Source organism: Solanum tuberosum, unplaced genomic scaffold (assembly GCF_000226075.1).
Source record: "Solanum tuberosum cultivar DM 1-3 516 R44 unplaced genomic scaffold, SolTub_3.0 scf00146, whole genome shotgun sequence".
Classification (NCBI taxonomy): domain Eukaryota; kingdom Viridiplantae; phylum Streptophyta; class Magnoliopsida; order Solanales; family Solanaceae; genus Solanum; species Solanum tuberosum.
Window position 1 is genome coordinate 1,202,804 of NW_006239076.1, and position 26,370 is coordinate 1,229,173.

Here is a 26,370-nt window from a genome sequence, read left to right on the forward strand (position 1 = left end):
TGACACTCTTAAACCCCCCATCTGAACTTCATTGCCAAAACATTAACTTAGTTTGTTTCATTTCTAAAATGTCTGCTTCTATAACCAACTAAACAATACGTTTTACTTCCTAATTGAATTCGATACGGTACAACTCTATGTGGGTTCGACCCTAATCTTTTATTGGGTTATATTCTAGATTATGATCGCCTACACCTAGTATTGGATGAGGTGTAGTTCAACATTTATCAGCCGTCACGTTCGTAGATTGAGAAATAAAGAAGTCTCTTCAGTGAAGGTTTTGCGGAGGAGTGAGTCTTTAGAGGGAGCTACTTTGGAAGCAGAAGCAGCCATGATGGCCAAGTATCCTCACCTCTTTCCTTCCGATTTCGTTTCAACTTGAGGTAATAGTTCCTCTCAAGTATTTCAATTTACTCTTGTAAAATTAAGTCTCAGTATCTTGTTCCCTCAGTTATTCTTGCATTTCAACATATTTGCATGATTCTTGGAACTTAGTTTAGTTAGATTTTCAGTTCTAGTACTTAGTGGCAGGGATTACAGCTCCATCCCTCCTTACTTAACGAGTTTAGACTTTATTCGAGGAAGAATGTTCCCAAGGGGGAGATAATGTAACACCCCAAATTCAAGAAAAGAGAAAATAACAGCTTTTGGGAAGTTGCAGGTGACAACCACAGAGGCCAACCACAACCTGTTGATGGGACCACGGGCCGTAGCTGAGGTTCGTGGACTGGTCACCCAGGATTTTCCTAGAGGCCATGAACCACGGCCTGACTTACGAACCGTCAGTCAGACCACGGTCCGTGGTTGAGGGTCTATAGATCGTCACCCCTGTTCCAACTATCTAAGCCAGACGATGGACCACTAGGACAGACTATCAATCGGTCAGGGTCGGTAATCAACAATTAGCTTTGGGATAGTTGGGTCTTTTCCGAATTATTTTATCCCTAAACTACGTTGTTTTACTTATTCTAAGCCTAATAATCTAGACAGATATTACCCATAACCCTCATTCACCAATACATAGAGTAAAAAAGAGAAGATACAAGCTTCAGTTTCACAAAGAACAAATAGAAGTGTTCTTCAAGTTTAACCCTGGAGAGAATTTACCCCTACTATAGTCTAGCCTAGTCACAAATATTCAAAGAATTTACTATCAAATCATGTACCCAATAGTCTAGTTTAGCTCGTATGCCTATCACATCCCAAGAATCCCATCTCCATATTCGTATCTCTCTTTATTTTTGTTGATTTCGCTCTTTAATTGTTTACAAACTCCCCCCCCCCTCCATTGATAATTGACATTCGTGTCAAACCATTTAATTTGTCATGTTTTTATTCGCTAAAGTATTTAGCTACGGTTAGCTTTAACACTTTCACGCTTAACCACTAATTTTCAGGAATCGCTCCCTTGGGACACGACCCCAACCCTTGGTTGGGTTACTTTTCTATTGTACGATCGTAGACAGCTGCATTGGAAGTTGTGTCTTGATTATGCAAACATCAGAATACTGTGATCAACTCCATCCAAGATGTAATGAAATCTCTTGGAAACTCAGCCAACCACTAGCTTGCCTTGCCCATCAGAGAAAATGGGATTAACCTCAAGCGGACTGATTCCTGTGATATCTTCTTAAATGAGAACGGTACACATATATCAACAAAATTTCTTATATGCTCATGGGGATCCTCATGAGCCAGTCTCCCAAATAAACCCTTGAGTTGTAGGAGCTGAAGCATGGTGCTTGTGATGTGAAAAAATAGTGTTTCCTTTAGCTAGAGGTAAACGAATAGCTCCATCACCACCCATTTGGACTGGGTCATTGATGTCATTGAGGTTTCCGACATCATCTTGGTGGACCACTTGGCTACCATTACTTTCGTTAATTCTCATCTCCTCCTCTGTTTAACACAAACAACAAAAAAATTAAACTATAATTATAGATTCAACTATAACTAAGAAGATCAGAATTCCACTTTACCAAAAGATATAATTAACACCACACAGTGGCGCCATTTTGATTTAATGTTTCAAGCACACCTTATCCAATTCTTGGTGTCAACAATCATAAATCAGTATAAAACCCAACAATTTAGTTGGGGTGTCGAATCCCACAGAGAATGGTACGTGTTCAAATTCAATAAGGAAGTATAAATGCGTTCTAATCAGCCATAGGAATAGAAATTATCGAAAAAGACATGAATCAAAATTAAAGGGGTGACACGAATGTCAGAGGGGGGTTTTGGTTTTCAATTATCCACTACAAAGCAGTCACAAACACTTTGAAATAGAAATAGGGAGATGGGTTCTCGGGATGTGATCGATTATAGGAAAATTTCAACATATGTGTAATTAAAACTACTAGTAAGTAGTTAAAAATAGGGAGTAGGCTAGACAATAAGGGAGATAGCTTTCTCTCGACAACTACCCTGAATCATGTGAATTTTTTCAAACATCAAAAAGCATAATAATGAAGAACATCCCACACCTTACTTCATCTAATCTCTCAAGCTAGATGGGTAGGATTGGGTTTAGGATTCATCCTCCCGTGATGAACCCAACTCAACCTAATACCTCCAAATCAATAATCAATAATATTAGTTCTAAAACCTCTCTCTCAAGCAAGCCAAGAACATTTGCAACTACAATTGATAAATTGAACCACAATTAAAGATTAAATTAACTTCAGATTATATTTAAACTAGTAATTAACAATACCGATACACTAATAAATCCCATAATCACACCCCAAGAATTAGGGTTTTAGCCAAACATCATAAAAGATTAAAAACAGTTACCAAATAGATTAGCCATCAACTGGGTAGGAGTAATTTGGTTTTTACAATGCTTCAATCTGCAGATTATTCAAAATTCACTTCCAAAATCTCCAAATTTAATCTCTCCAATTCTTCAAAACTATGAAAAACTACAGAGAAAAGTGTTCTAAACTAATTCAATCTAAGTTAGCATTCTCCAATATGTCAAACCTCTCCAAATAAAATGTTCAAATCTAATTTATAGTTTCCAAAAATAAACCATGAAGGGCCGTTTTGTGAAGTAAGTTAGGTTCACTGAACTACTCGGTGAACTGCCCATTGATCTCTTCCATCACTTTTTCCCTTGGCACTCAGCATCTTCAAGTTCTTTAACTTTAGGCGATCACTTTTTGCTTCACAGAACTGCTTGACGATTCGCCGACTGCTCCTTTTTATCGCCGACTTGGCTTCTACCTTCAAGGCTGGCACACTGGAACTTTAAGTGGTCAAGCTAGCCACTTGACGATTCGCCAAGTGCTATTGGCTATCACTAGGCTTGCCTTTCTTCAGTGTGACAACTTGTTTTGTTCCTTTTTGCCTGTTAGTATCCTTGCTTGGTTCCTCAATCTATAAATCTGAAAATCAAGGATTTAATATCAGTTTATGGCACAAATTAAGCATTTGAGGACACTAAATCTATATAAAGAAAGCCCCAAATGAGTCCAAATCTCGGATTCATCAACACACCCAACTTAAACTTTTGCTTGTACTCAATTAAAACTCAAGTTCAGTAGTTCAAAACTGATGTCTCAAATAGTGCTGCATAAGACTCAACATGAATGCTCACAACAATGTTCAAGGTACTCATGCAATGATCAATTGTGCACTCAAAGATTCAAATTGTGACTCACGATTATCAATGATGCTCAAGTTCACAATACTTTCTTTAAATGCAAGTTCAGCTCAACAAAGGTACACAAATTCCCTCACAACAAAGATGATTCCCTATTCACACAAAGTTCTTCAACAGTTCATAGTTCTGGAATCACATACGAGTCTCACACTCACAAATATGAACACATGCATGACTTCACCAAAAGGTTTACCCTAATTTTTCAGTTAACATTCGATTACGCTCACTCAAGATTACGAAGGTGCTTTCAAGGCTTGTAATGGGGCTGAGCGTAAATGTATGGTCATTTAGGCTCAGTGGCTGCTACCCTCATGAAATGTGATCTGAACATCACTTTCTTCCTTTTCTTTAACATTTTTATCATTCTCATAATTCACCCCATTATTCAACTTCAAATGGACCACCGGATACCCCATTTATTTTTCAACTTCCACTACATTATTTCACAACTTTTTTCATTCTTTTTCTTTTGTTTTCTTCTTCTTCTTTTTTTACATGGAGGGGTTCCATCTTTTTTTTCAAAACCATTGCTCAAGGGGGAATTTATCACACTTCTTGATTTTCCTTCTTTTTTTACCACACCCACAATTTAGGCTTTTGGCCTAAGTTGGCTATTCATAAAAAACCACACGGCATGAAAGTTATGGGTGAATGGATAAAGAGGGCTCATAATTGTTCAACTTTCTTCCAAGAAAAGGATAAGGCTCAAGAGGATTCAATCAAGGTTCACACATCTCACAAGGTTGGCCACAAAAGAGGTATATTATCAAATTATTTTACTCTTTAAAATTCTTTCCTAAGATCATTTCAAGTGCTTTCGTCACTTTGTCAACCAGACCAACGTGGCAAAATCTAGGTGTCATCACATACAATGTTCAAGGTAATCTCATCACACAAGGCAGTGGCACCAATATCAAACAAGACTCCACACTTTCTAGCTAGTGTGCAATGTTCATCACAAGAGATTCATTCGATAACCGGCTAGTCACAACGAGATGCTAAAAGTTCACAGATTGTCTATGAAACTTCATTTGGCCTCATCATAACCGCACATTCATTTCGTTCAATTAATAGAACCATTTAATTAATCTATATTGATCATAACCGATACTCAAATTTGCACAAGAACAACCACAATCACACACAATAGAAGTGGCACAAATTAAAAATAGGTCAATACCATTTCCATTCAAAACAAGGAGCCACAAGCTCAAGAATCCACAAGATCTGATCCAAAAACATATACAGATAACAAAACCCAAAATTCACAACCAAAATGTAATCACAAGAGGTAGTTATGGAAATATCTCACCCCACCCACAAAAGAAATACACAAAAATGATGCTACAATACTTCTATCGAAGTCTTGACTCGGTAAATAAAGGAGTAGTTGATCAATTGGTTCGAGGTGGAATAATATTGCAATCGTTTGAGGTGGCTTCGTTTCTTCTTGATGATATGACAAAAATAAATCAAGCATGGTACACTCAAGAAGATCAAGTTTCCCTTTTTTTCTTTAGGATAACTCAAGAACAACTTCATAAATAAAGAGAAAGGGATGAGAATATCTATAAGATGTCATCCCAAATGGAGATGCTATAAACACAAGTGTTGGAAAATGTGAACAAACCAAAAGGAGCAAGTGGAGTGTTGTTAGTTGAGGAGGGTTCTTCCCTGATATATTCAAAGCTTGGGGAGAATCAAGGTTGGAACTTACACAGATTTGAGGAGGGTTGGAACTCTCTCAAAGAAGAAGAGTGGAGAAGATACTATCAAGAATGGGTTGAGCAAAGTGATCCTTAGAAAAGAGAGGATGATGATGAAGAGTATCACACACAATTTAGTGAAATCCCAAAGTCAAAGGGGAGTGCAAGTAGTCTTAGAGTGGACGATTTGCTGTCTTGTATCCTTGACAAAGTTGAGGGCTCGGATTACTTGCTAAAAAGGATGATAGCTGAGTTCTCATCATTAAACAATAGAGCGAACTCTCACACTGATGCAATCAAGGTACTTGAAGGTCAGTTCAGTCAACTTTCAAGACACTTGGAACCAAAAGTAATGGGGGATGGAGAAATCATACACATAACAACTTTGGTGGAGGATGGTGATAGAGATTTGGTTGTGGTTACTCAAAGTTGAAAGGTAGCGGTTGGTGATATGAACGGTGATGATAAAGTACAAGTTCATGAAGAATAAAAAGGTATTGAGAAAGAAGAGATACCGATTAAACAAAACTTTGCGAAAGAGTTACAAAAATATGTGGGAAAAAGCACCTCAACCTCAAAGTTGGTGCAACATCTCCCCAAAATAACTCCTCCATTTCCCCAACGTCTCAAGAAGAAAAATGAGTATAAGAAGTTCAAGAAGTTCTTATTTGTGTTAAAGACATTATAGATTAATCTCCCACTAGTGGAAGCATTGTGGAGATGTCGGGTTATGCCAAGTTTATGAAGGATTTAGTCACAAAGAAAAGAAGATTGGACTTCGAAACAATTGAAGTTTCTTATAGTTGTAGTGCCATAATAACTAATGAGATGATTAAAAAGAAAGAAAATCACGGGGCCTTCACCATTCCTTGAACTAAAGGTATGCTCCAATTTGCCAAGGCCCTATGTGATTTAGGAGCAAGCACAAATCTAATGCCATACACAATCTATAAGTAACTTGGGTTAGGTGAACCGAAATACACAACAATGAGGCTTCCGATGGTAAACCGATCAATGAAGCACCCCGTGGGGATACTCTATGATATCTTGGTAATGGTTGATCGATTCATCTTTCCTACTTATTTTGTCATCTTTGCTTGCGAGATTGATGCTGAAATTCCCATTATTTTGGAAAGACCATTCTTAGCAACCGGAAGAGCGTTGGTGGATGTGGAAAGTGGAGAATTGAAGTTATGGGTGAACGAAGATGACGTCACTTTTAGCGTGTGTAAGTCAATGAAGCACGTAAGTGATATTCATGTGGTTTTGACTATTGATGTAATTGATGAAGCAGTGGCTAGTGTGAGCCATTTGATGTGTATGAGTGAGCCACTTGAGGTTGTGCTTGCAAACTATGATGAGTCCGAAGTCCAAGGTTACGATGAGTTGGTAGTTGCCCTTTCGGGTTTGGGGGAATGTTCAAAGAATCTATTAAAGCTGGATATTGATCTGAAAATTTGAGAAAAATCACCCGCCAAGCCATCAACGAAGGAACCACCAAAGCTTGAGTTGAAAATGCTCCCCGCTCATCTTCTATATACATTCTTGGTGGCAAATAACACCTTACCTATAACCATTGCAGATGATTTGCTTGAATGGCAAGTGAAGTTTGTTCTTGAAGTGTTGAGAAGATGCATCAAAGCTATTGGATGCAGTATCGCTGACATTATGGGTATTCACCCGACATTTGCACTCACAAAATTCAGCTTGATAGCGAGTGTAAGCTGAGTGTTGAGAATCAGAGGAGATTGAACCCACCGATGCAAAAGGGCTTGAAAAAAGAGATAATAAAGTTGTTAGATGCAGGTGTCATCTACCCTATTCCGGATAGCAAATGGGCAAGTCATGTACAATGTGTACCCAAAAAGGGAGGCATCATAGTAGTCCCAAATGATACGGGGGAGCTTGTTTCTATGAGACTGGTAACCAAATGGCGAGTATGCATGGATTACTGGAAGTTAAACTTGCGGACAAAAAATATCACTTTCCCATGCCTTTTATTGACCAAATGCTTGATCGGCTTTCAGAAAGAGGATGGTATTGCCTTTTTGATGGGTACTCCAGATATAATTAAATCTCTATTTCTCTGGAAGACCAAGAGAAAACCACTTTCACTTGTCCGTATTGAACTTTTGCTTTCAAAAGGATATTGTTCGGGTTGTGTAATGCTCCAACAACGTTTCAACACTGCATGCTATCTATTTTCGCTGATATGGTAGGAGATTCGATGGAAGTTTTTATGAATGACTTCTCAGATGTGGGTGATACTATTGAAGCATGTTTGGCACACACGAGGAAGGTCCTTGAAAGATGTGTGGAGATAAATTTGATTCTAAATTGGGAGAAATGCCACTTCATGGTTAGGGAATGTACAGTTCTTGGTCACAAAATATCACAAAAAGGGTTGGAAGTTGATAAAGCAAAGATCAAGTAATTGAGAAGCTACCACCACCAATCTCAGTGATGGGGTATTCGAAGTTTCTTGGTGCATGCTGACTTTTATCGGAGGTTCATGAAAGACTTTTTAAAAATTGCACACCCTTTATGCAAACTTTTGGAGAAGGAAGTAAACTTCAATTTTGATGATGCATGTATGGTAGTCTTTAAGTGTTTGAAGGAGAAATTGATTTCCACCCCGATTATCATTAGTCCCGATTGGTCAACACCCTTCGAAGTGATGAGTGATGCAAGTTGTACGCCATTGGGTGTCGTGTTGGGGGAAAATGCAACAAGCTATTCCATCTCATTTACTACGCAAGCAAAACTCTAAATGGTGCTCAGCATAACTACACAGTTATGGAGTAAGAATTAATTGCGGTGGTATATGCATTTGAGAAATTTTGGGAATACTTGCTAGGCACCAAAGTTGTTGTTCATACGGATCACGTTGCTCTGCGTTATTTGATGGCAAAGAAAGATGACAAGCCAAGATTGATAAGGTGGGTGCTATTGCTGCAAGAATTTGACTTTGAAGTAAAAAATAGAAGAGGTTGTGAAAATCAGGTGACTGACCACCTATCAAGGTTAGAAGGCAAGGAGAATGACGAGCTGGAGGTAGACATAAATGATGCCTTTCCCGATAAACAGGTATTCACGGTAAATATACCACAAACTCCTTGGTATGCTGATTTTGCTAACTATGTAGTGTGTGGATTGATACCGAAAGAACTAAACTTCTATCAACAAAAGAGGTTCTTGTTCGATGTCAAGAAATACTTTTTTGATGAACCGTACTTATTCATAGAGTGTGCAGACCATATCATAAGGAGATGTGTGCCAAAATAGAAATTCAATGATATTCTTCATGCTTGTCATGCTTCACCTGTTGGTGGTCATAATAGCGGAGTGTGTACAACTGCTAAAATTCTTCAAAGTGGTTACTAATGGCCATCTTTTTAAAAATATGCTCATGAATTTGATAAGAAATGCATACAATGTCAAAAACAAGGTGTAGTGTCCAAAAGACATGAGCTGCCTCTCAAACCTATTCTGGAAGCTGAGTTATTTGATGTTTGGGGAATAGATTTCATGGGTCCATTTGTGAGTTTGTTTGGTAATAAATACATTTTGGTGGTAGTACATTATGTTTCTAAATGGGTCGAAGTTGTAGCACTACCAAACAATGAAGGGAAACGTGTTGTTCAGTTCTTAATACGCTACATCTTTACTAGGTTCGGCACCCCTCGGCTTATTATTAATGATGGTTGATCCCATTTTTGCAACAGGCATTTTGCATTTGCATTGAGCAAGTACGGGGTGCAACATAAAGTAGCAAGGCCATATCATCCTCAAAAGAGTGGCCATGTTGAGGTTTCCAATCGGGAGATCAAGAGTATCTTGGCTAAGACTGTAAATGCAAATAGACTGATTGGTCTTGAAAGGTAGATGATGCTCTGTGGGCATATCTCATTGCCTACAAGACACCAATTGGTATGTCTCTATATCAGCTAGTTTTTTGGAAATCTTGCCATTTACCGACTGAATTGGACCACAAAGCATTATGGGCATTGAAGCCTTTGAATCTAGACTGGGTCAAGTCTTCAAAAGGAAGTGTAGATCAACTAAATTAATTGGATGAATTCAAGTTTAGGGCATATGAAAGTTCAGCCCTCTACAAGGAAAGTATGAAGAAGTGACACGAAGCTAAAATCCTTAGGAGGGAGTTTTGAATTGGAGATTGGGTGTTGCTATATAATTATCGACTGCGACTCTTTCCGAGAACGCTCAAATAAAAATTGTCAGGCCCATTTAGAGTAACACGAATGTTCACAAATGGAGCCATTAAAGTCGAAGTTAAAGAGGGTCCTACCTTCCTGGTGAATGGGCAACGCTTGAAGTTGTATTTTAGAGAATGCCAAGAAATTTCAGTGATTGAAGTGGTTTACTTGGAAGATGCTTGAAATCATTTCCACGTCGTGCCATGATGTTAAATAAGGCACTTCTTGGGAGGCAACCAACGTGTTAGTTTCTTTTAATAATGTGTGCTGAATGTGCCAGTGTATGTGATATTTGCGAGGTTGAGACGCCTTTGGTGGTTCGCCGAGCAAGTTCGGCGATCACGAAGTTGATCGCCTGTATGGAGTTAACAATGGGCTAAAATACTGGAATATTAGGTGGGATACATGCACCACTCGGTGATTCACCGAGATGATTGGGCGACACAAGTTTCTCCGCCATTTTTCACCATCCCTGATAACCTGGAGTTTTGGATCTTTCGACGAGGTTCCTCATCCATTAGGATATGCGCTGATGTTATTCAGCGGACTCACTCTTGTCCGCCTTCCTGCCCAAAATGGATTGGTTACATATTGGAAATTCGGCGAGCTTCATGCAACATGGTGATTTGCCGAATAGTTCGGCAATCGCTGCATGACTTCACAAAATGGGTGCCTAGTGAAAGTTCCTTGTCACCCTACTCTGCTTTGTTTGAGTGCCAATATTTTATCTTTATTTTTGTTAATGTTTGTTCTCTGCTCACACTGAGGACAATGTTGGATGCTTTTGGTAGGGGTTGTGTGAGTCAGTTATTAAGTCTTTGGTTCTCTAAAAAATTATTCGAGTATCGGTTGTGATCAAGATCGATGACTCGAATAGTGCTGTTAATTAAACAAAATAAATGCGTGGCTACGATGAGGCCAAATGAGTTGCATAGTCAATGTGTGAACTTTTAGGATCTCCTTGTAACTAGTCGGTTATCAAATGAGTCTCTTGTGATAAACATTGGAAACTAGATAGAAAGTGTGGAGTCTTGTTTGATGTTGGTGCCAATGTGTTATGTGATGAGATTACCTTGAACATTGTGTGTGATGACACCTAAAATTTACCCTGTTGATCCGATTGACTAAGTGATGCCAGTACTTGAAATAATCTTAGGCAACAACTTTGAAGAGTGAACCAATTTGACAATATACCTCTTCTGTGGCAAACCTTGTGACATGTGTGAACCCTTTTGAGCCTTATCCTTGTCTTAAAAATAACCTTGAACAATTATGACCCATCTTTATCCATTCACCCATAACTCTTATGAAGTGTGGCTTGTTTGAATAGCCCACTTAGTCTAAAAGTCTTAGTTGGGGGTGTGGTGAAAGGAGAAGGGAAATTAAGAAGTGTGAGAAATCCCCCTTTGAGCAATGGTTTTGAAAAAAGATGGAACCTCTCCATATAAAAAAAAAAGGAAAAGAACAAAGCAAAAGAAAAAGAATGAAAAAGTTGTGAATTAAAGTAGTGGAAGTTGCAAAAGAAATGGGGTATCCGGTAGTCCATTTAAAGTTGAATAATTGGGTGAATTATGATCATGTTCAAAATGTAAAAGAAAAGGAAGAAATTGATGTTCAGACCACACTTCATGAGGGTAGTAGCCACTGAGCCTAAATGACCATACCTTTACACTCAGCCCCGTTACAATCCTTGAAAAGACCTTTGTGATGTTGAGTGAGCTGAAACGAATGTTGGTTGGAAAATAAGGGAAAACCTATGGGTGAAGTCATGCATGTGTTCATCTTTGTGAGTTTCAAAGTCGTATGTGATTCTGAAACATTAAATTGTTGAAGAACTTTGTGCGAATAGAGAATCATTTGTTTTGTGAGGGCATTTGAGCACCTTTGTTGAGCTTGAACTAGCATTTGAAGTAAGTATTGTGAACTTGAGCATATTTGATGATGGTGAGTAACAATTTGAATTTTTGAGTGGACAAGTGATCGTTGCTTGAGTAAGTTGAATCTTCTTGTGTGCATTAATGTTGAGTCTTATGCAGCATTGTTTGAGACATCCTTTTTGAACTGCTAATCTTGAGTTTACTTGAGGACAAGCAAACGTTTAAGTTGGAGATTTAACATCAATTGCTTTACTTTTGTGGGTGGGGTGATGTATTTCTATACCTACCTATTGTGATTACATTTTGGTTGTGAATTTTGGGTTTTGTGATCTATATATATGTTTTGATCTTATCATGTTGATGCTTGAGCTTGTAGTTCCTTGTTTTGAATGAAAATAGTTTTGACCTATTTTTAGTTTGTGGTACCTCTATTGTGTGTGATTGTGGTTGTTCTTGTGCAAATTTGAGTATCAGTTATGATCAATATCGATGACCAATATAGTGCTCTTAATTGAACGAAATGAATGTGCGGCTACGATGAGGCCAAACGAAGTTGCATAGACAGTGTGTGAACTTTTAGCATCTCGCTATGACTAGCCGGTTATCGAATGACTCTCTTGTGATGAACTATGCACACTAGCTAGAAAATGTTTAGTCTTGTTTGATATTGGTGCCAATGCCTTGTGTGATGAGATTACCTTGAACATTGTGTGTGATGACACCTAGAATTTGTCCATTGGTCCAGTTGACCAAGTGATGCAAGAACATGAAATGATCTTAGGCAACAATTTTGAAGAGTGAAACAATTTGACAATATAACTCTTTTGTGGCCAACCTTCTGAGATGTGTGAACCTTGCTTGAACCCTCTTGAGCCTTATCCTTTTCCTGGAAGAAACTTGAAAAATTATGAGCCCTCTTTATTCGGTAACCCATAACTTTCATGAAGTGTGGTTTGTTTGAATAGCTAGCTTAGGCCTAAAGCCTAAGTTTGGGGTGTGGTGAAAAGAGAAGGAAAATCAAGAAGTGTGAGAAATGGCGTTGCTGCCGGGGAATGGTGTTGTTTAAATTTTTTTGGTTAAGTTGAATTGTGATCTTCTTAGTCACAGTTCATTTTGATGTAACGTTTCAAGCACACCTCATACAATTCTAGGTGTCAACGATCGTAAATTAGTATAAAACCCATCAATTGAATTGGGGTCGAATCCCACAGAGAGCGGTATGTTTTCAAATTTAATCAGGAAGTATAAATGCGGTCTAATCAACAATAGGAATAAAAATTATCGAAAAAGACATGAGTCAAATTTAAAGGGGTGACACGAATGTCAGATGGGGGTTTTGGTTTTCAGTTATCAACTATAAAGCAATCACAAACACTTTGAAATAACAATAGGGAGATGGATTCTCGCGATGTGATCGATTATAGGTAAATTTCGACATATGGATAATTGAAACTACTAGTAAGCAACTAAATATCAGTGAATAGGCTAGATTATAAGGGAGATAACTTTCTCTCGAACAACTACCAGAATCAAGCGATTTCTTTCAAACATCAACAAGCATAACAATGAATAACAACCCAAACCTTAATTTATCCACTCTCTCGAGCTATATGGGTAGGATTGGGTTTAGGATTCACTCTTTCGAGCTGAACTCATCTCAACCCAATACCTACAAATCATTTATCAATAATCTTATTTCTAAAACCTCTCTCTCGAGCAAGCCAAGAACACAAAATTAGAACTGCATTTAGAACTACAATTCATAAATTGAACCACAATTAATGATTAAACTCACTTCAAAGTAGCATTTAAACTAGTAATTAACATTACCCATACACTAATTCAGCCCATAATGACATGATCACACCACAAGAATTGGGGTTTTAGCAAAACATCATAAAAGAGTAAAAACAATTATCAAATCGATTAGCCATCAATTGGGTAAGAGTAATTTGGTCTTTACAATGCTTCAATTTGCTGAATAATTCAAAACCCACTTCCAAAATCTCCAAATTGAATCTCTCCAATTCTTCAAGACTATGAAAAACTACAGAGAAAAATGTTCTAAACTAATTCAGTCTAAGCATTCTCCAATATGTTCAACCTTCCTAAAATAAAGGTTCAAAATCTAATTTATAGTTGCCAAAAATAGGCCACGAAGGGCCATTTGGCGAAGTTAGTCGGGTTCGCCAAACCACTCGGCGAACTGCCTACTAATCTCTTTCATCGCCTTTTTGCCTTGGCACTCACCATCCTCAAGTTCTGTAACTTTGGGCAATCTCTCTTTGCTTTGCGGAACTGCTCGGTGATTCGCCGACTACTCCTTTTTGTCGCCGACTTGTCTTCTTCCTTCAGGGCTGGCACACTGGAACTTTAGGCGGTCAAGGTAGCCACTCGGCGATTTGCCAAGTGCTCTTTGCGATCAACAGGCTTTCCTTTCTTCAGTTCGTCAGTTTGTTTTGTTCCTTTTTGCCTGTTAGTGTCCTTTCTTTGTTCCTCAATCCATAAACCTGAAAATCAAGTATTTAACATCAGTTTATGGTACAAATTAAGCATTTGAGGAAACTAAATCTATATAAACAAAGCCCAAATAGTCCAAATCTCGGACTCATCAACACCCACAACTTAAACTTTTGCTTGTCCTTAAGTAAAACTCAAGTTCAGCAGTTCAAAAAGGATGTCTCAAACAGTGTTGCATAAGACTCAACATGAATGCACACAACAAAGTTCAAGGTACTCATGCAATGATAAATTCTGCACTCAAAGATTCAAATTGTGACTCACTATTATGAAAGATGCTCAAGTTCAAAATACTTACTTCAAATGCAAGTTCAAGCTCAACAAAGGTACACAAATGCCCTCACAACAAAGATGATTCCCTATTCACACAAAGTTCTTCAACAATTTATAGTTTCGGAATCATATATGACTCTCACACTCACAAAGTTGAATACATGCATGACTTCACCCATAGGTTTTCCCTTATTTTCCAATCAACATTCGATTCAGCTCACTCAACATCACAAAAGTCATTTCAAGGCTCGTAACGGGGCTGAGTGTAAAGTTATGGTCATTTAGGCTTAGTGACTGCTACCCTCATGAAGTCTGGTCGGCACATCACTTTCTTTCTTTTCTTTAACATTTTGATCATGCTCATAATTCACCCCATTATTCAACTTCAAATGGACTACCGTATACTCCATTTCTTTTGCTACTTCCACTACTTTATTTCACAACTTTTTCATTTTTTTTTTTCTTCTTTAGTGTTTTTTACATGAAGGGGTTCCATCATTTTTTCTCAAATTTCTCACACTTCATGATTTTCCTTCTCTTTTCACCATACCCCCAACTTAGGCTTTTGGCCTAAGTTGCCTATTCAAACAAACCACACGGCATGAAAGTTATGTGTGAATGGATAAAGAGGGCTCATAATTGTTCAAGTTTCTTCCAAGAAAAGGATAAGGTTCAAGAGGGTTCAAGAAAGGTTCACACATTTCACAGGGTCGGCCACAAAAGAGGTATGTTGTCAAATTGTTTCACTCTTCAAAATTGTTCCCTAAGATCATTTCAAGTGCTTACATCACTTTGTCAACCGGACCAGGGAAAATTCTAGGTGTCATCACACAGAATGTTCAAGGTGATCTCATCACACAAGGCATTGGAACCAATATCAAACAATATTCCACACTTTCTAGCTAGTGTGCAATGTTCATCTCAAGAGACTCATTCGATAACTGGCCAGTCACAACGAGATGCTAAAAGTTCACACATTATCTATGCAACTTCATTTGGCCTAATCATAGCCGCACATTCATTTCATTCAATTAAGAGCACTATTTAATAAATGGTATTGATCATAACCGATACTGAAATTTGCACAAGAATAGCCACAATCACACAGGATAGAGGTGGCACAAATTTAAAATAGGTCAAACCATTTCCATTCTAAACAAAGAGCCATAAGTTCAAGTATCCACAAGATAAGATCAAAACACATATGTAGATCACAAAACCCAAAATTCACAACAAAAATATAATCACAAGAGGTAGGTATGGAAATACTTCACCCCAGCTAAAAAAGAAAAGTAGTTGTCCTCAAATGCAACTAAAACAAAGATAATAATAACAAACAACAGAGAGGGAGGTAAAAATGTCATCCTGCCAAGCTAAGCCTGGGGTGAAGTCCCCATCGCACTCGCTCCATCTGTCTGTGCATCATTGACCGAGATCACAATATGAGGTTGCATATTAGTTCCCGGTGTAACATCAACACTAGCTCCACTGGGCCTGCCATAAAAGTATCTCTCATAGAATTCTGAATAGTCGAATGTACCATAGCCTCCTCAACCTCAATCAGGCCCTCATAGGTGGTATCCTCCTTAACACTAAGCTGCTCCTTATTAGTCTCGGCCTCGGATTCTACAGTAGCATTATCAGCTCTAACCTCATCTCCGGTAGTAACTGGAGGCACATCAAAATAGGCTGGAATATCTGTGTCCAGGTCATCAGGGATCTCCACGGTCCAAAAAATCATTGAAATATCAATGGACTTCAGCTAGTCCACATCTTTCCTAAACTCCACAATCGCGGCCTTTACGGTTGTCACCTCATGAGGTTCTCTCTCACACACCTCAATTCTCGATGTGAGGGAATTAATAGACTCTCTAAGAAGTTTCAAAGCAGCGATGAGAGCTCTCTCAATCATCCCAGGAACTATAGCCTCTAGCCTGGAGGCACGCACATTAGGAGAATGGGCTAGGTGCCCCATCCGTAGCAGCATGGCCTGGGTTATTGGAGGTCGGGATACACCAGTACTAGTAGTAGACCTAGGAGTCAGGGTAATGGTAAAAGAACTCGGAGTCATAGAGGGGTCAGAGATAGAAGTACTTGAAGGCCTAGTGGCAGGAGAAGGAAATATTGCCTCTTCAGGTAGTGTCTCAATATCAACCGCTGGTAATGTATCCACTGGAGCTTCCCTATTCTTCTCAGCCTCATTCTTCAAGTACTCGACCTCAAACGTCCGATGTCAATAGAGCAGGTGGGAATCACTTTCACATCCTTCTGCTCATCACGGGGCACACGGGCTCATCTATAGAACTCGGTCATCAACACCGAAAAGGGGAGAGATGTATGTCGCTACCTAGCTCTCATGGCCATATCTTGTGCAATAATTGCACCTAAATTAATGCACTTCACTGAAATGATGGATCTAAGGTAGGCCTCCTTTGTGTGGCGGAGGATAGACTCATTTTCAGATGGCATGATTGTGCTACTGATGAACTCGAACCAATACCTTGCTACCACATTGAGGATTCATGGCAGAAAGGAGAGGGGTCAACCAACTTTTCATGTCCTCCAATGAAGTTTTCTTGATCATGCTCTAGTAGTCATTTGCAATGTTGTTAGTGCACTCCAATACGACGTTGATATCATCTATCACATTTGAACTTCTTCCCCCGGACAACCACATGATCCACGGGTTTGAATGTAGCAGCCTTCCTTTTTCCCTATGGTACCATATCTCCATACACTGAGTAAAACTCCCGAACCCAATTAGGAATGTAGAGACCCCGGGGTTTAGTGAAGACTTGAAATTGGTGAGACTTCAGGGTGCTCCATATTTTCGGATATCTTTTATCACACCATCTATAGACAAAATTTTCTCCTCAATGATAGTCCTCAGTACCTCAGCCTTTATTCTATTGAGAGACTTGGGAGAGGGGCCTTGTTCAAGTGGTGTTGGGATCACAATTTGATTGGAAGCTGGAGGAGGAGGAGTCTGAGGCACTCCAATCAAAGACGCCTCATGCATCCTCTTGGAGCACATTTCAGCACTTCGGGCTAATAAAAGTTGGTCATCCTCAGGCTCAGAGATGGCAGCCTGAGAATCCTGGTGTTCTCCCTCGCTTTTTGATGTTGTGAGTTGAGTCGCGTAGACTCCCTTACAATCGGAGATGACCTCCGGTGATTCAACAGTAGGTGCCTTGCTCTTTCCTTTGCTTTTCCCACCCGTTGTATGAAGTTTGGTTGCCTTTTCTTTAGATGTCGCTGCACCCTCTTTAATGATGATTTATTTTGCCTGCTTTCGGGGGGGCATGTCTCGTCCTGGTACTTTCGGTCTAGTCATATCTGCGAAACACATAAAAAATTGTTAGAGATTGTTCAAGAAAATTGCAGAAATCGAGTTGTAGAAAGACTCGCCAAACCACTCGGTGAGTCACCGAGTCAGTTAGGCGAGCCAGATCGGGCTCGCCTGAAGGACCATCTTGAAAAATTTCTAGAAATAAGTCATGTGGGCAATGCTCAGGGTACATCAGCGAACCGCCGACACCACTCGGTAAGCTTAGACTAGCCCGCCAGAAATTACAGTGTGTTTTAGGGGTTAGGTGCGCAGAAAGGGTAATCAAAGGAACCTTTTGGTGAGTCGCCAAATGAACTCGGTGAGTTCAGGATTCTCACTGAAAGTTACAAACTCAATTTAGCCAAATCTAGAAATTAAGGGCGAACCGCCGACCCGTTCGGCGAGCTCGACCTTACTCGCCAAACTGCACAACGTGCTAAATTTTGACCCTGTTTCCCAAAATCAAGCCCGCAGCCCCTGAAATAAAAAAATCACACACACTACTCAATTCAAACAAGATGCAGATGACCCATGCTTTTGGGGTACTCAGACTTCCCCCGGTTTGGCCAAAATTGGCCATTTGACGACTTTTTCCCTTAAGAATGACATCAAACGCTCCATCATTGGGCAAATTATGTCATTTGGCTCAATTCGGGGTTACTCAGACTTCACCCCACTAGATCCAATAAAAATTAACCGAAACCAAACAATTTAGAGACAGTTTAATCGCACAGAACACGGGAAATAATCTTTTTAAGACATTAGGCACAAGTTTGAAAACAAAATAGGCAATCCGACATATAAAAACATGATTTCACAATTACCCAACACAAAATGACACATATTTACCGATAACATTTGAGTTCAACCACTAATAAAAGGTGCGGGGTTCGAAAAACCAACCTGATTGCCGAAATGAAAATTTGATAAGCTAGGCGGCAAAGTAATCCAAATCCGAGGACGAGATCACACACAAAAAGTGAATGAAAATAGAAAAGAACAAAAAATCTAAAGTGCGGGTGAGAGTGTACGGGGTTAGAAATGAGAGAATATGAAATATTTTCAAATTCTACATTGTTTGGCCTTTTAAAACATTTCAGTTCGCGACCCTTTCGATGGTATTAGACCACTCGGTGATTCACCAAGTGTTAACTTACCTCGCAAAGTTTTACAGGACCTTCAGTATAATTGGGGGTCCAAACGACGGACAAAATTGGGCTCGCCGACCTGTACGACGAGTTGCCGATTCAACAATTGGACCGCCGAGTTTTACATACTTCCACTTCATTTTTTATAGGTACAACGGCGGTCCAATTCGGGATCACTGACCTCTTCTGTGAGTCGCCGACTAGACCTATGACTCGCCAAACCATCTATTTTCAAATACGCTCCACTTTTTAATTTGCACAATCAACACCCTTTATTCAAACTCAAACATAAAGCAATAAAAAATTGGGTTGACTCCTAAGAAGCACCTTAGTTAACATCGTGGTACTACGCTAGTCCTAAATCAAGCTTCGTTTTTTAGGTTTGCCATTGTATCACTAGGCAATCCCCCTTGTTGTCTTGGGTTCAAATTTGAAGAAATCTGACCCATTTGGGTCTCCAGCTGCTTAATTGAGACTGAGTGAGAGGTTACCGTCGGGTTGAGAGTCGATACATCCTCTTTCAATACTTTCAACACTTTATTGGACCGTTCCACCTTATTGAGAATGCGTGAGAGCATGTCTTCTGTACGACCACCCTCAGAATCTTTGGGATTTTGACGCTCTTGGGGAGAAACATACCTATCATTATCCCCTTCTCTTTCCTTCCAATTGGTGTTACGATCATGCCAATCTCTGTCACGATCTCTCCAGCCTTCATCTCTATTCCAGCCCATATTTCCACGCGATCTTGAGTAGTTAGCATGATAACCTCCTCCCTGATTAGCTAGAAAGTTAAATTCTTCATTATATAGCACTACATATTAGGCTTCATCAGGGTTTACTTCACCAACACCCACAACATTAACACTCTTCATACCAACACCCATGACATTTTTAGCCAAGATATCCAGCTGGGTCATCATCTTTGCAATGGTTTGGTCTCTCTCTTGATCTTTCTCGATCTACTCCATTGTCATTCTAAAGTTGAGAGGAGAGACTTGGTCCTCATGAGTGTACCATGCCTTGTTGATCTTGGTCATGCAATCAAAGAGTTGGGAAGCTACTTGATAGGGTTGTTGCATTTTACCACCAGGAACAAGTTGCTCAGCAACTCCTTTGTTCACCGAGTCAAGGCTCCTATAGAAGTATTGCAGCAACAAATTGTTGGGCAATCCATGAGTTCGGCATTGCAGCACTAAATTTTTAAACCTCTGTCACATCTAAGGTATTGGCTCACCCTCCAAGCATTTGAAACCTTGGATACTATCCCTAAGTGTCATCATCTTTGATGGAGGGAAAAATCTCACTTGGAATACAATGATCAACTCCATCCAAGATGTGATGGAATCTCTTGGTAACTCAGCCAACCACTTGCTTGCCTGGCCCATCGGAGAAAATAGGAACAACCTCAAGCGGACCGATTCTTACGATATGTTCTTAAATAAGAACAGTCCACAAACATCAACAAAAATTCAGATATGCTCATGGGGATCCTCATGAGCCAGTCCCCCAAATAAACCCTTTAGTTGTAGGAGCTGAAGCATGGTGCTTGTGATGTGAAAAATAGTGTTTCGTTCAGTTGGAGGTAAACGAATGGCTCCAACACACCACCCATTTTGACTGGTTCATTGATGTTTGGATCATTGACGTCATTGAGGTTTCCGACATCATCTTTGTGGCCCACTTGGCTACCATTACTTTCGTTAACGCTTATCTCCTCCTCTGTTTAACACAATCAATAAAACTAAAACTAAAATAAGTAGATTCAACTATAACTAAGAAGATCACAATTCAACTTCACCAAAAGAATTTAAACAACACAACTCCCCGGCACCGACGCCATTTTGATTAACGTATCAACTACACCTCATCCGATACTAGGTATATATGATCGTTAAGCAATATAAACTAAACAGAAGAGTTGGGGTCGATCCCACATAGTAGTTCTATTTTGAATTCAAATCAGAAGTTATAATAGTGATATTTGTAGCTAAAGGACTAGAGATTTTTGGAAACTATTAATTAAATATAAAGGGTGAAAACAATGTCAGGGTGAGGGGTTTTTAGATCAGAAAACAACCTCAACAAGTGACTAGGAACAACCAAATAGGAGAAATGTAATTGGGTGATTGACCAACCAATTGCTAAACTTAACTCAATGGGTGCAAATTGCTAACCAAAAGTGATAACTCTTCATGGGTAAGATGAACCTTAGGTGAGGCACTTTTCTCTCGAACAACTACCTCGCTTCAATTGAGTTCTCTCGTACCTCAATGCTCTAAACATAAAAACCAGTCCACAATCTCACCAAATCCACTATCTCGAACTGGATATATAGAATGATGCTTGGGATTCACCCTCTCAAGATGAATCCATCATGACCCACTAACTATGAGTGCCAACTAATCACTTTAGCTTTCAACTTCTTTCTCAAGCAAGCATAAAACACTAAAATATACTGAAATAAACATACAATAGAGTAGTTAAACAAGAACTATAAGTCAGACCGACTTTGAATTGGCACTAAAATTGATAATAACTAACACCTATCAAGTCAAATTCAGAAATTAATCACATTGTCAAACCCCTAGGATTGGTGTTTTAGCTAATCATCATTAAATAAGGAAATTCAATACCTAATACATGTTCCGCAGCTAGGTATTGAAAATCAAAGTTCTAAGATGAATAATATCTTTTCTATTACAACACCCAATTGATATCGCTTACTAAAAATTCCTCAAAATCAACAAAAATAGTGTTTTTGTTCTCTCTATTTCGTTCCACAATGATTGGATGATGGCTCTCTTTTCCAAAAGTCAATTTATACTAATCTGAGATGTGGCCTTTTGGGGTTGATCGGCGAGGAACGTTAGGCTTCGCCAACTAGTTAATGACTCACCGATCGTCCTTGTCAATCCCCCTTTTTCTTTACATTTTCCTCCATCAGGCATTGTAACTTCAGGTGATCTAGATCGTGATCGCCGATCATCTCTGTGATGCACCTTTTAGTCCTTTAGCTCATCAATTGAACTTCATCTTGGTCTTGGTCTTGGTCAGTGCGTTTAGTGGTACGACCTTCCTTCGCTGATGAATTTGGTGATTCGCCGATATGGAACATAGTTCGCCCAATTTTTTCTCGTTTCAGACGCAGTGTACTGTAAAATTAGGTGGTCTAGGAGCAACGCGGTGATTCGCCGAGTGTTGTTGGCAATCGTCAGGTTTGCTTTTCTCCCCTTCTTCAGCTTATGTTGTTCTTTTTTGCCTGTTACTGTCCTTGCTTTGCTCCTCTATCCACATACCTGAAAATCAAGGCTTTAAAATCAGTTTATGGCATAAATTAAGTATTTGAGGACACTAAATCTATATAATCAAAGTCCTGAATGAGTCCAAATCTTAAACTCATCAAATTCCCGAGGATTCATCCTCAAAAACTCTCCAAATCTAGATGTATCGGCCAAATCATAACGACCCACTCCTTGTTGTGAGGCGGCTGATTTACTACAACTTGAGTTAGCACTTGAATAACATTCCTGAACTCATCATTGATGACATATCACTAAGAGGGTTGCACTCCTAGTTTATTGGAAGCTTCTTGGCCTTGAGGATTTGCATTCCTCTTAGCAAGACGTCCTCGAATTCCTCTTCGTGGAGGCAGGATTTGAAAAGTCACGCGTAAGCATAAGTTAGAAGAAAATTTTATAGAGTTGAACTCTATCACACGAACAGAAGTTAGAAGAGAGTGAAAAGTTCTTAAATGTCGTATCCTCATCATTATAGATGTGGCACACTTCACACCGATAACAAGGAATCTACTAGACACGGCTTAATAGACACCCTAGTACTCTTAAACTGTGTGCTCTATTACCAAGTTTTTCACGCCCCAAGCCTACATCCTGGATGTAGCTGGCACTTGTGAACCATTGATGATCCCTAGTGAACCCTTGGCCCGACAGACTACTTAGAAAAAGTTTGACACAAGCAGATTTAGACTTTAAAGTTGAAATAAATCATTAATTCAAAGTACTCAATTAAAACATCTGAAATACTTAATGAAAGCAGTAATAGTTTTAACAAAACAGCTTAATATAAATACTAAAAGACTCTCAATAGAATCAATCTATGAAGCCTGTACTGAAATACAATAGGTGTCGGGACAAGTACATTGAATGTAGGAGTATGTAATATGGCTGAGTGAAACAATAATTAAACCAAGAGGTTGAAATATAACTCAACTAAAGTAAAACATAAAAATGAGATGAAATTATTTAAGATTCACAAATAAAATTCTATAATAGCAAATATTGAACTTAACTAAATTATACATATGATTACTCTCTAATTTACTAAGATGTTTCTCTAACCTACCACAATCACTATAAGACTTGTGATGATACAACGTCTTACCATGTTGCAAGAGTCGTCCTACACCTTGTCGGAGTATAGAGCGCAACTGAACTGATGGATAAACTAAAAATGCTTTCTTAAGCCAAAGAGGCGTAGTTTGTATGTTGGTACCATCCTATCCTAGCTATGTAGTTTAGGGATTTGAGTTTTCTGAACTCTTAACCCATATAGGTGCTCAATACTACTCCCTATATATATATATATATATGCTCACGTACAATATTCTCTTAGTTGAGATAATTTCTCAAAAACTTCTTTAAGAAGTGAGTAAAGTTGTACTAAGTCGTTCTGAATTACTCTAAACACTCTTTGTACATTTTTGAAAAATAGTGCTCTTTTTTCAAGGTAAAAATGACACTTTCGGAATCCTTCAAGTCCCCTTGAATTCTCTTTGGAAACAATGTTTAAAACTTTTTTCTTAAACTATCTTTAGTTTTCCAAATCAATGTAAGGAACTTACAAATACAAAATACTTTTAGCAAGATTCAGTATATAGGATTCATGTGGAACGACAAGCATGACCAATAATTCAAGAAGTTCAATGCATAAAGTATCAAAATCTCATAAGGTATTAATTTCATAAAACAAAGGGTAGTACCCTGGATTTAACTAAATACTAATTTCATATGTAGGGAATAAGGAAGAACAAGTCAAACACTATGAATAGCCTTACATACCTTGAAGAAAAAAGTATTTTGGCAAAAATAGGTGAAAACTCAAAGAATAGTCGAAATTCTAGCTTTCTCCTCTTGGATTATTGTTGTAAGACTTTGAAGCGTTAATAAATGTAAAATGATTGATTAACTATGTTTAAATCTCGAAATATATTTAAAAATCATTGTGTTGTAGGCTTAGAAGGGGAGGGAAAAGTCTGAACTATGCCCCTTTAAAAGTTGATGAAAAGCATCCATGGGGCCATCTACGGTTTATGGATTGATCTATGGACCGTAAATCCCATCCACATAATTTTTATTAAAATTTAAGGCTCAAAATTTCATTCTACAGACAAATCTACGACCTATAGAAGTTTTTACGGACCCTGATCCAATTCCGTAGAATTTATATTAAATTTTCAGGATAAAAAAATTGATCCTACGGGTCTAAATAATGGCCCGTAGAATGTATCTGTATGAATTGGACCCCCAGAAATCAACCCTTTGAGGTTCTGTATGAGTTGACAGTATCGGTAATTGATGTTAGACGTAATCAACTGACACTATTTTGATTAAAGTGCCAAACGATCGCATGTAGTGATATAACCCAACCAAGGGTTGGGATCATTACCACAGGGAGTGGTTTTGAGAAATAATAGAAAAATAATATCAAGTGCTAATTAGTCATAGATATGAATATTAACAAATAAAAACATACTAAATCTAAGGGGTGACGCAAGCGTCAATTATCAATGGGGGTTTGTATTAACTAATAAAAAAAATGATAAAAATATAAAGAAACAAGATATGGAGACGTGATTCTTGGGATGTGATAGGAATACGGGTTAAACTAGACTATCGGGTACATGTTTTTGATAGTAAATTGTTTGAATATTTGTTACTAGGCTAGACTATAGTGGGGGTAAATTCTCTCTCGAGCAACATACCCCGAATTAACTCGGTTTCTCTCGAACACCGAGTTGCCGCATAAAGCACAACCTCTGCCTTAGCCCATTCACTCTCTCGCGCTGAATGTGTGGGAGATGAACTAGGATTCACTATCTCAAGCTGAATCCATGTCGACCCAATACCACTGACTATTAATTTAGTAGTCTTAGTTTTATGATTGCTCTCTCGAGCAAGCCAAAAACACTAAGATGAAATCATATTTGCAACTACAATCCCATTAAGTTCATACACAACTACTAAACAAAATCACATTTAAACAACAAATAAACCATCAACAAGCAAGACCCAACAGATAATTTAGCCCATTTCACAAAATCACACCCCAAGAATTAAGGTTTTAGCTCGACATGTAAAAGAGATAAAAATTTATACCAATATCAATTTCCATCAACTGGGTATGAAGAATTAAGTCTTAAAACACGTCAAGAGTGAAGAATCTTCGAGACCCACTTCCAATTTCTTGGATTTGAAACCCTTTGAATCTTCAAGGTCTTAGAACAAAGTCTCCAAAACCGTCTAAAACTTAACTATCTTAAAAGCTGTAAAAAGTTCCAATAATAGAAGTGATTCTAAGCTAGAGATTTAAAACAAGTATTTATAGTGTGTGAAAATTTGTGCTACAGAGGACCATTCGACACAGTTAGTCGGGATCTCTAATACACTCGTCGATCCACCTTTTGGTCGATTTCATCACCCTCCTGCTTTTGCCTTCAACATTTTCGCATTTTGAGGCTTTGGGCGATAGAAGTACTGCTTTGCGGAACTGCTCGGCGATGCACCAACTGCTCCTTTTCATCGCGGACTTGACCTTCTCCTTTATGGGTTAGCACACTGAACAAAGGCGATCTCCAGGCCGATCGGCGACTCGCCAACAGGGCTCAGTTATCTTCAGGTTTTCATTTCTTCGTTCTTTTCAGCCGCCTTTTTCCTTTTTGCCAAGTAGTGTCCATGCTTTGCCTCAAACTCCAAATACCTTAAACTTAAGGGTTTACATTAGTTATTGAGACAAAATATGAATTTGAGGACACTAATTCTATTAAAATATAGCCCTAAATGAGTCCAATTTGTGGACTCATCAACACCCCAACTTAAACTTTTGCTTGTCCTCAAGTAAAACTCAAGTTCAGCAATTCAAAAAGGATGTTTCAATTAGTGCTACACAAGACTCAATCATGAATGTACACAACAAGACTCAACTTACTCATGCAAGGATCAATTGTATATTGAAAGACTCAAGTTCTGACACACCATTATCAAAGATTCTCAAGCTCACTATACTTGCTTTAAATTCAAGTTCGAGCTCAACAGAGGTATTTGAATGCCCTCACACTATTATCGATTATTAGTAGCTCCCATAGTTCACTCAGATTCAATTGCATTGACCTCATTTACAGTACAGTCAGTATTTAGTTTCAGCATGTTATAAAGTTTGTCATTGCATTCAGTTAACTTAATATTCAGCATCTATATCATGTTCATATTATTTCATTGCTTTATTTCTTTATTTAGTTATATATTATTTCAACTTTACTATATCCTGCATGCTCAGTACCTTTCAAGTACTGACGCATACTCTGCGCTACATCTTTTCGTGATGTAGGTTGAGGT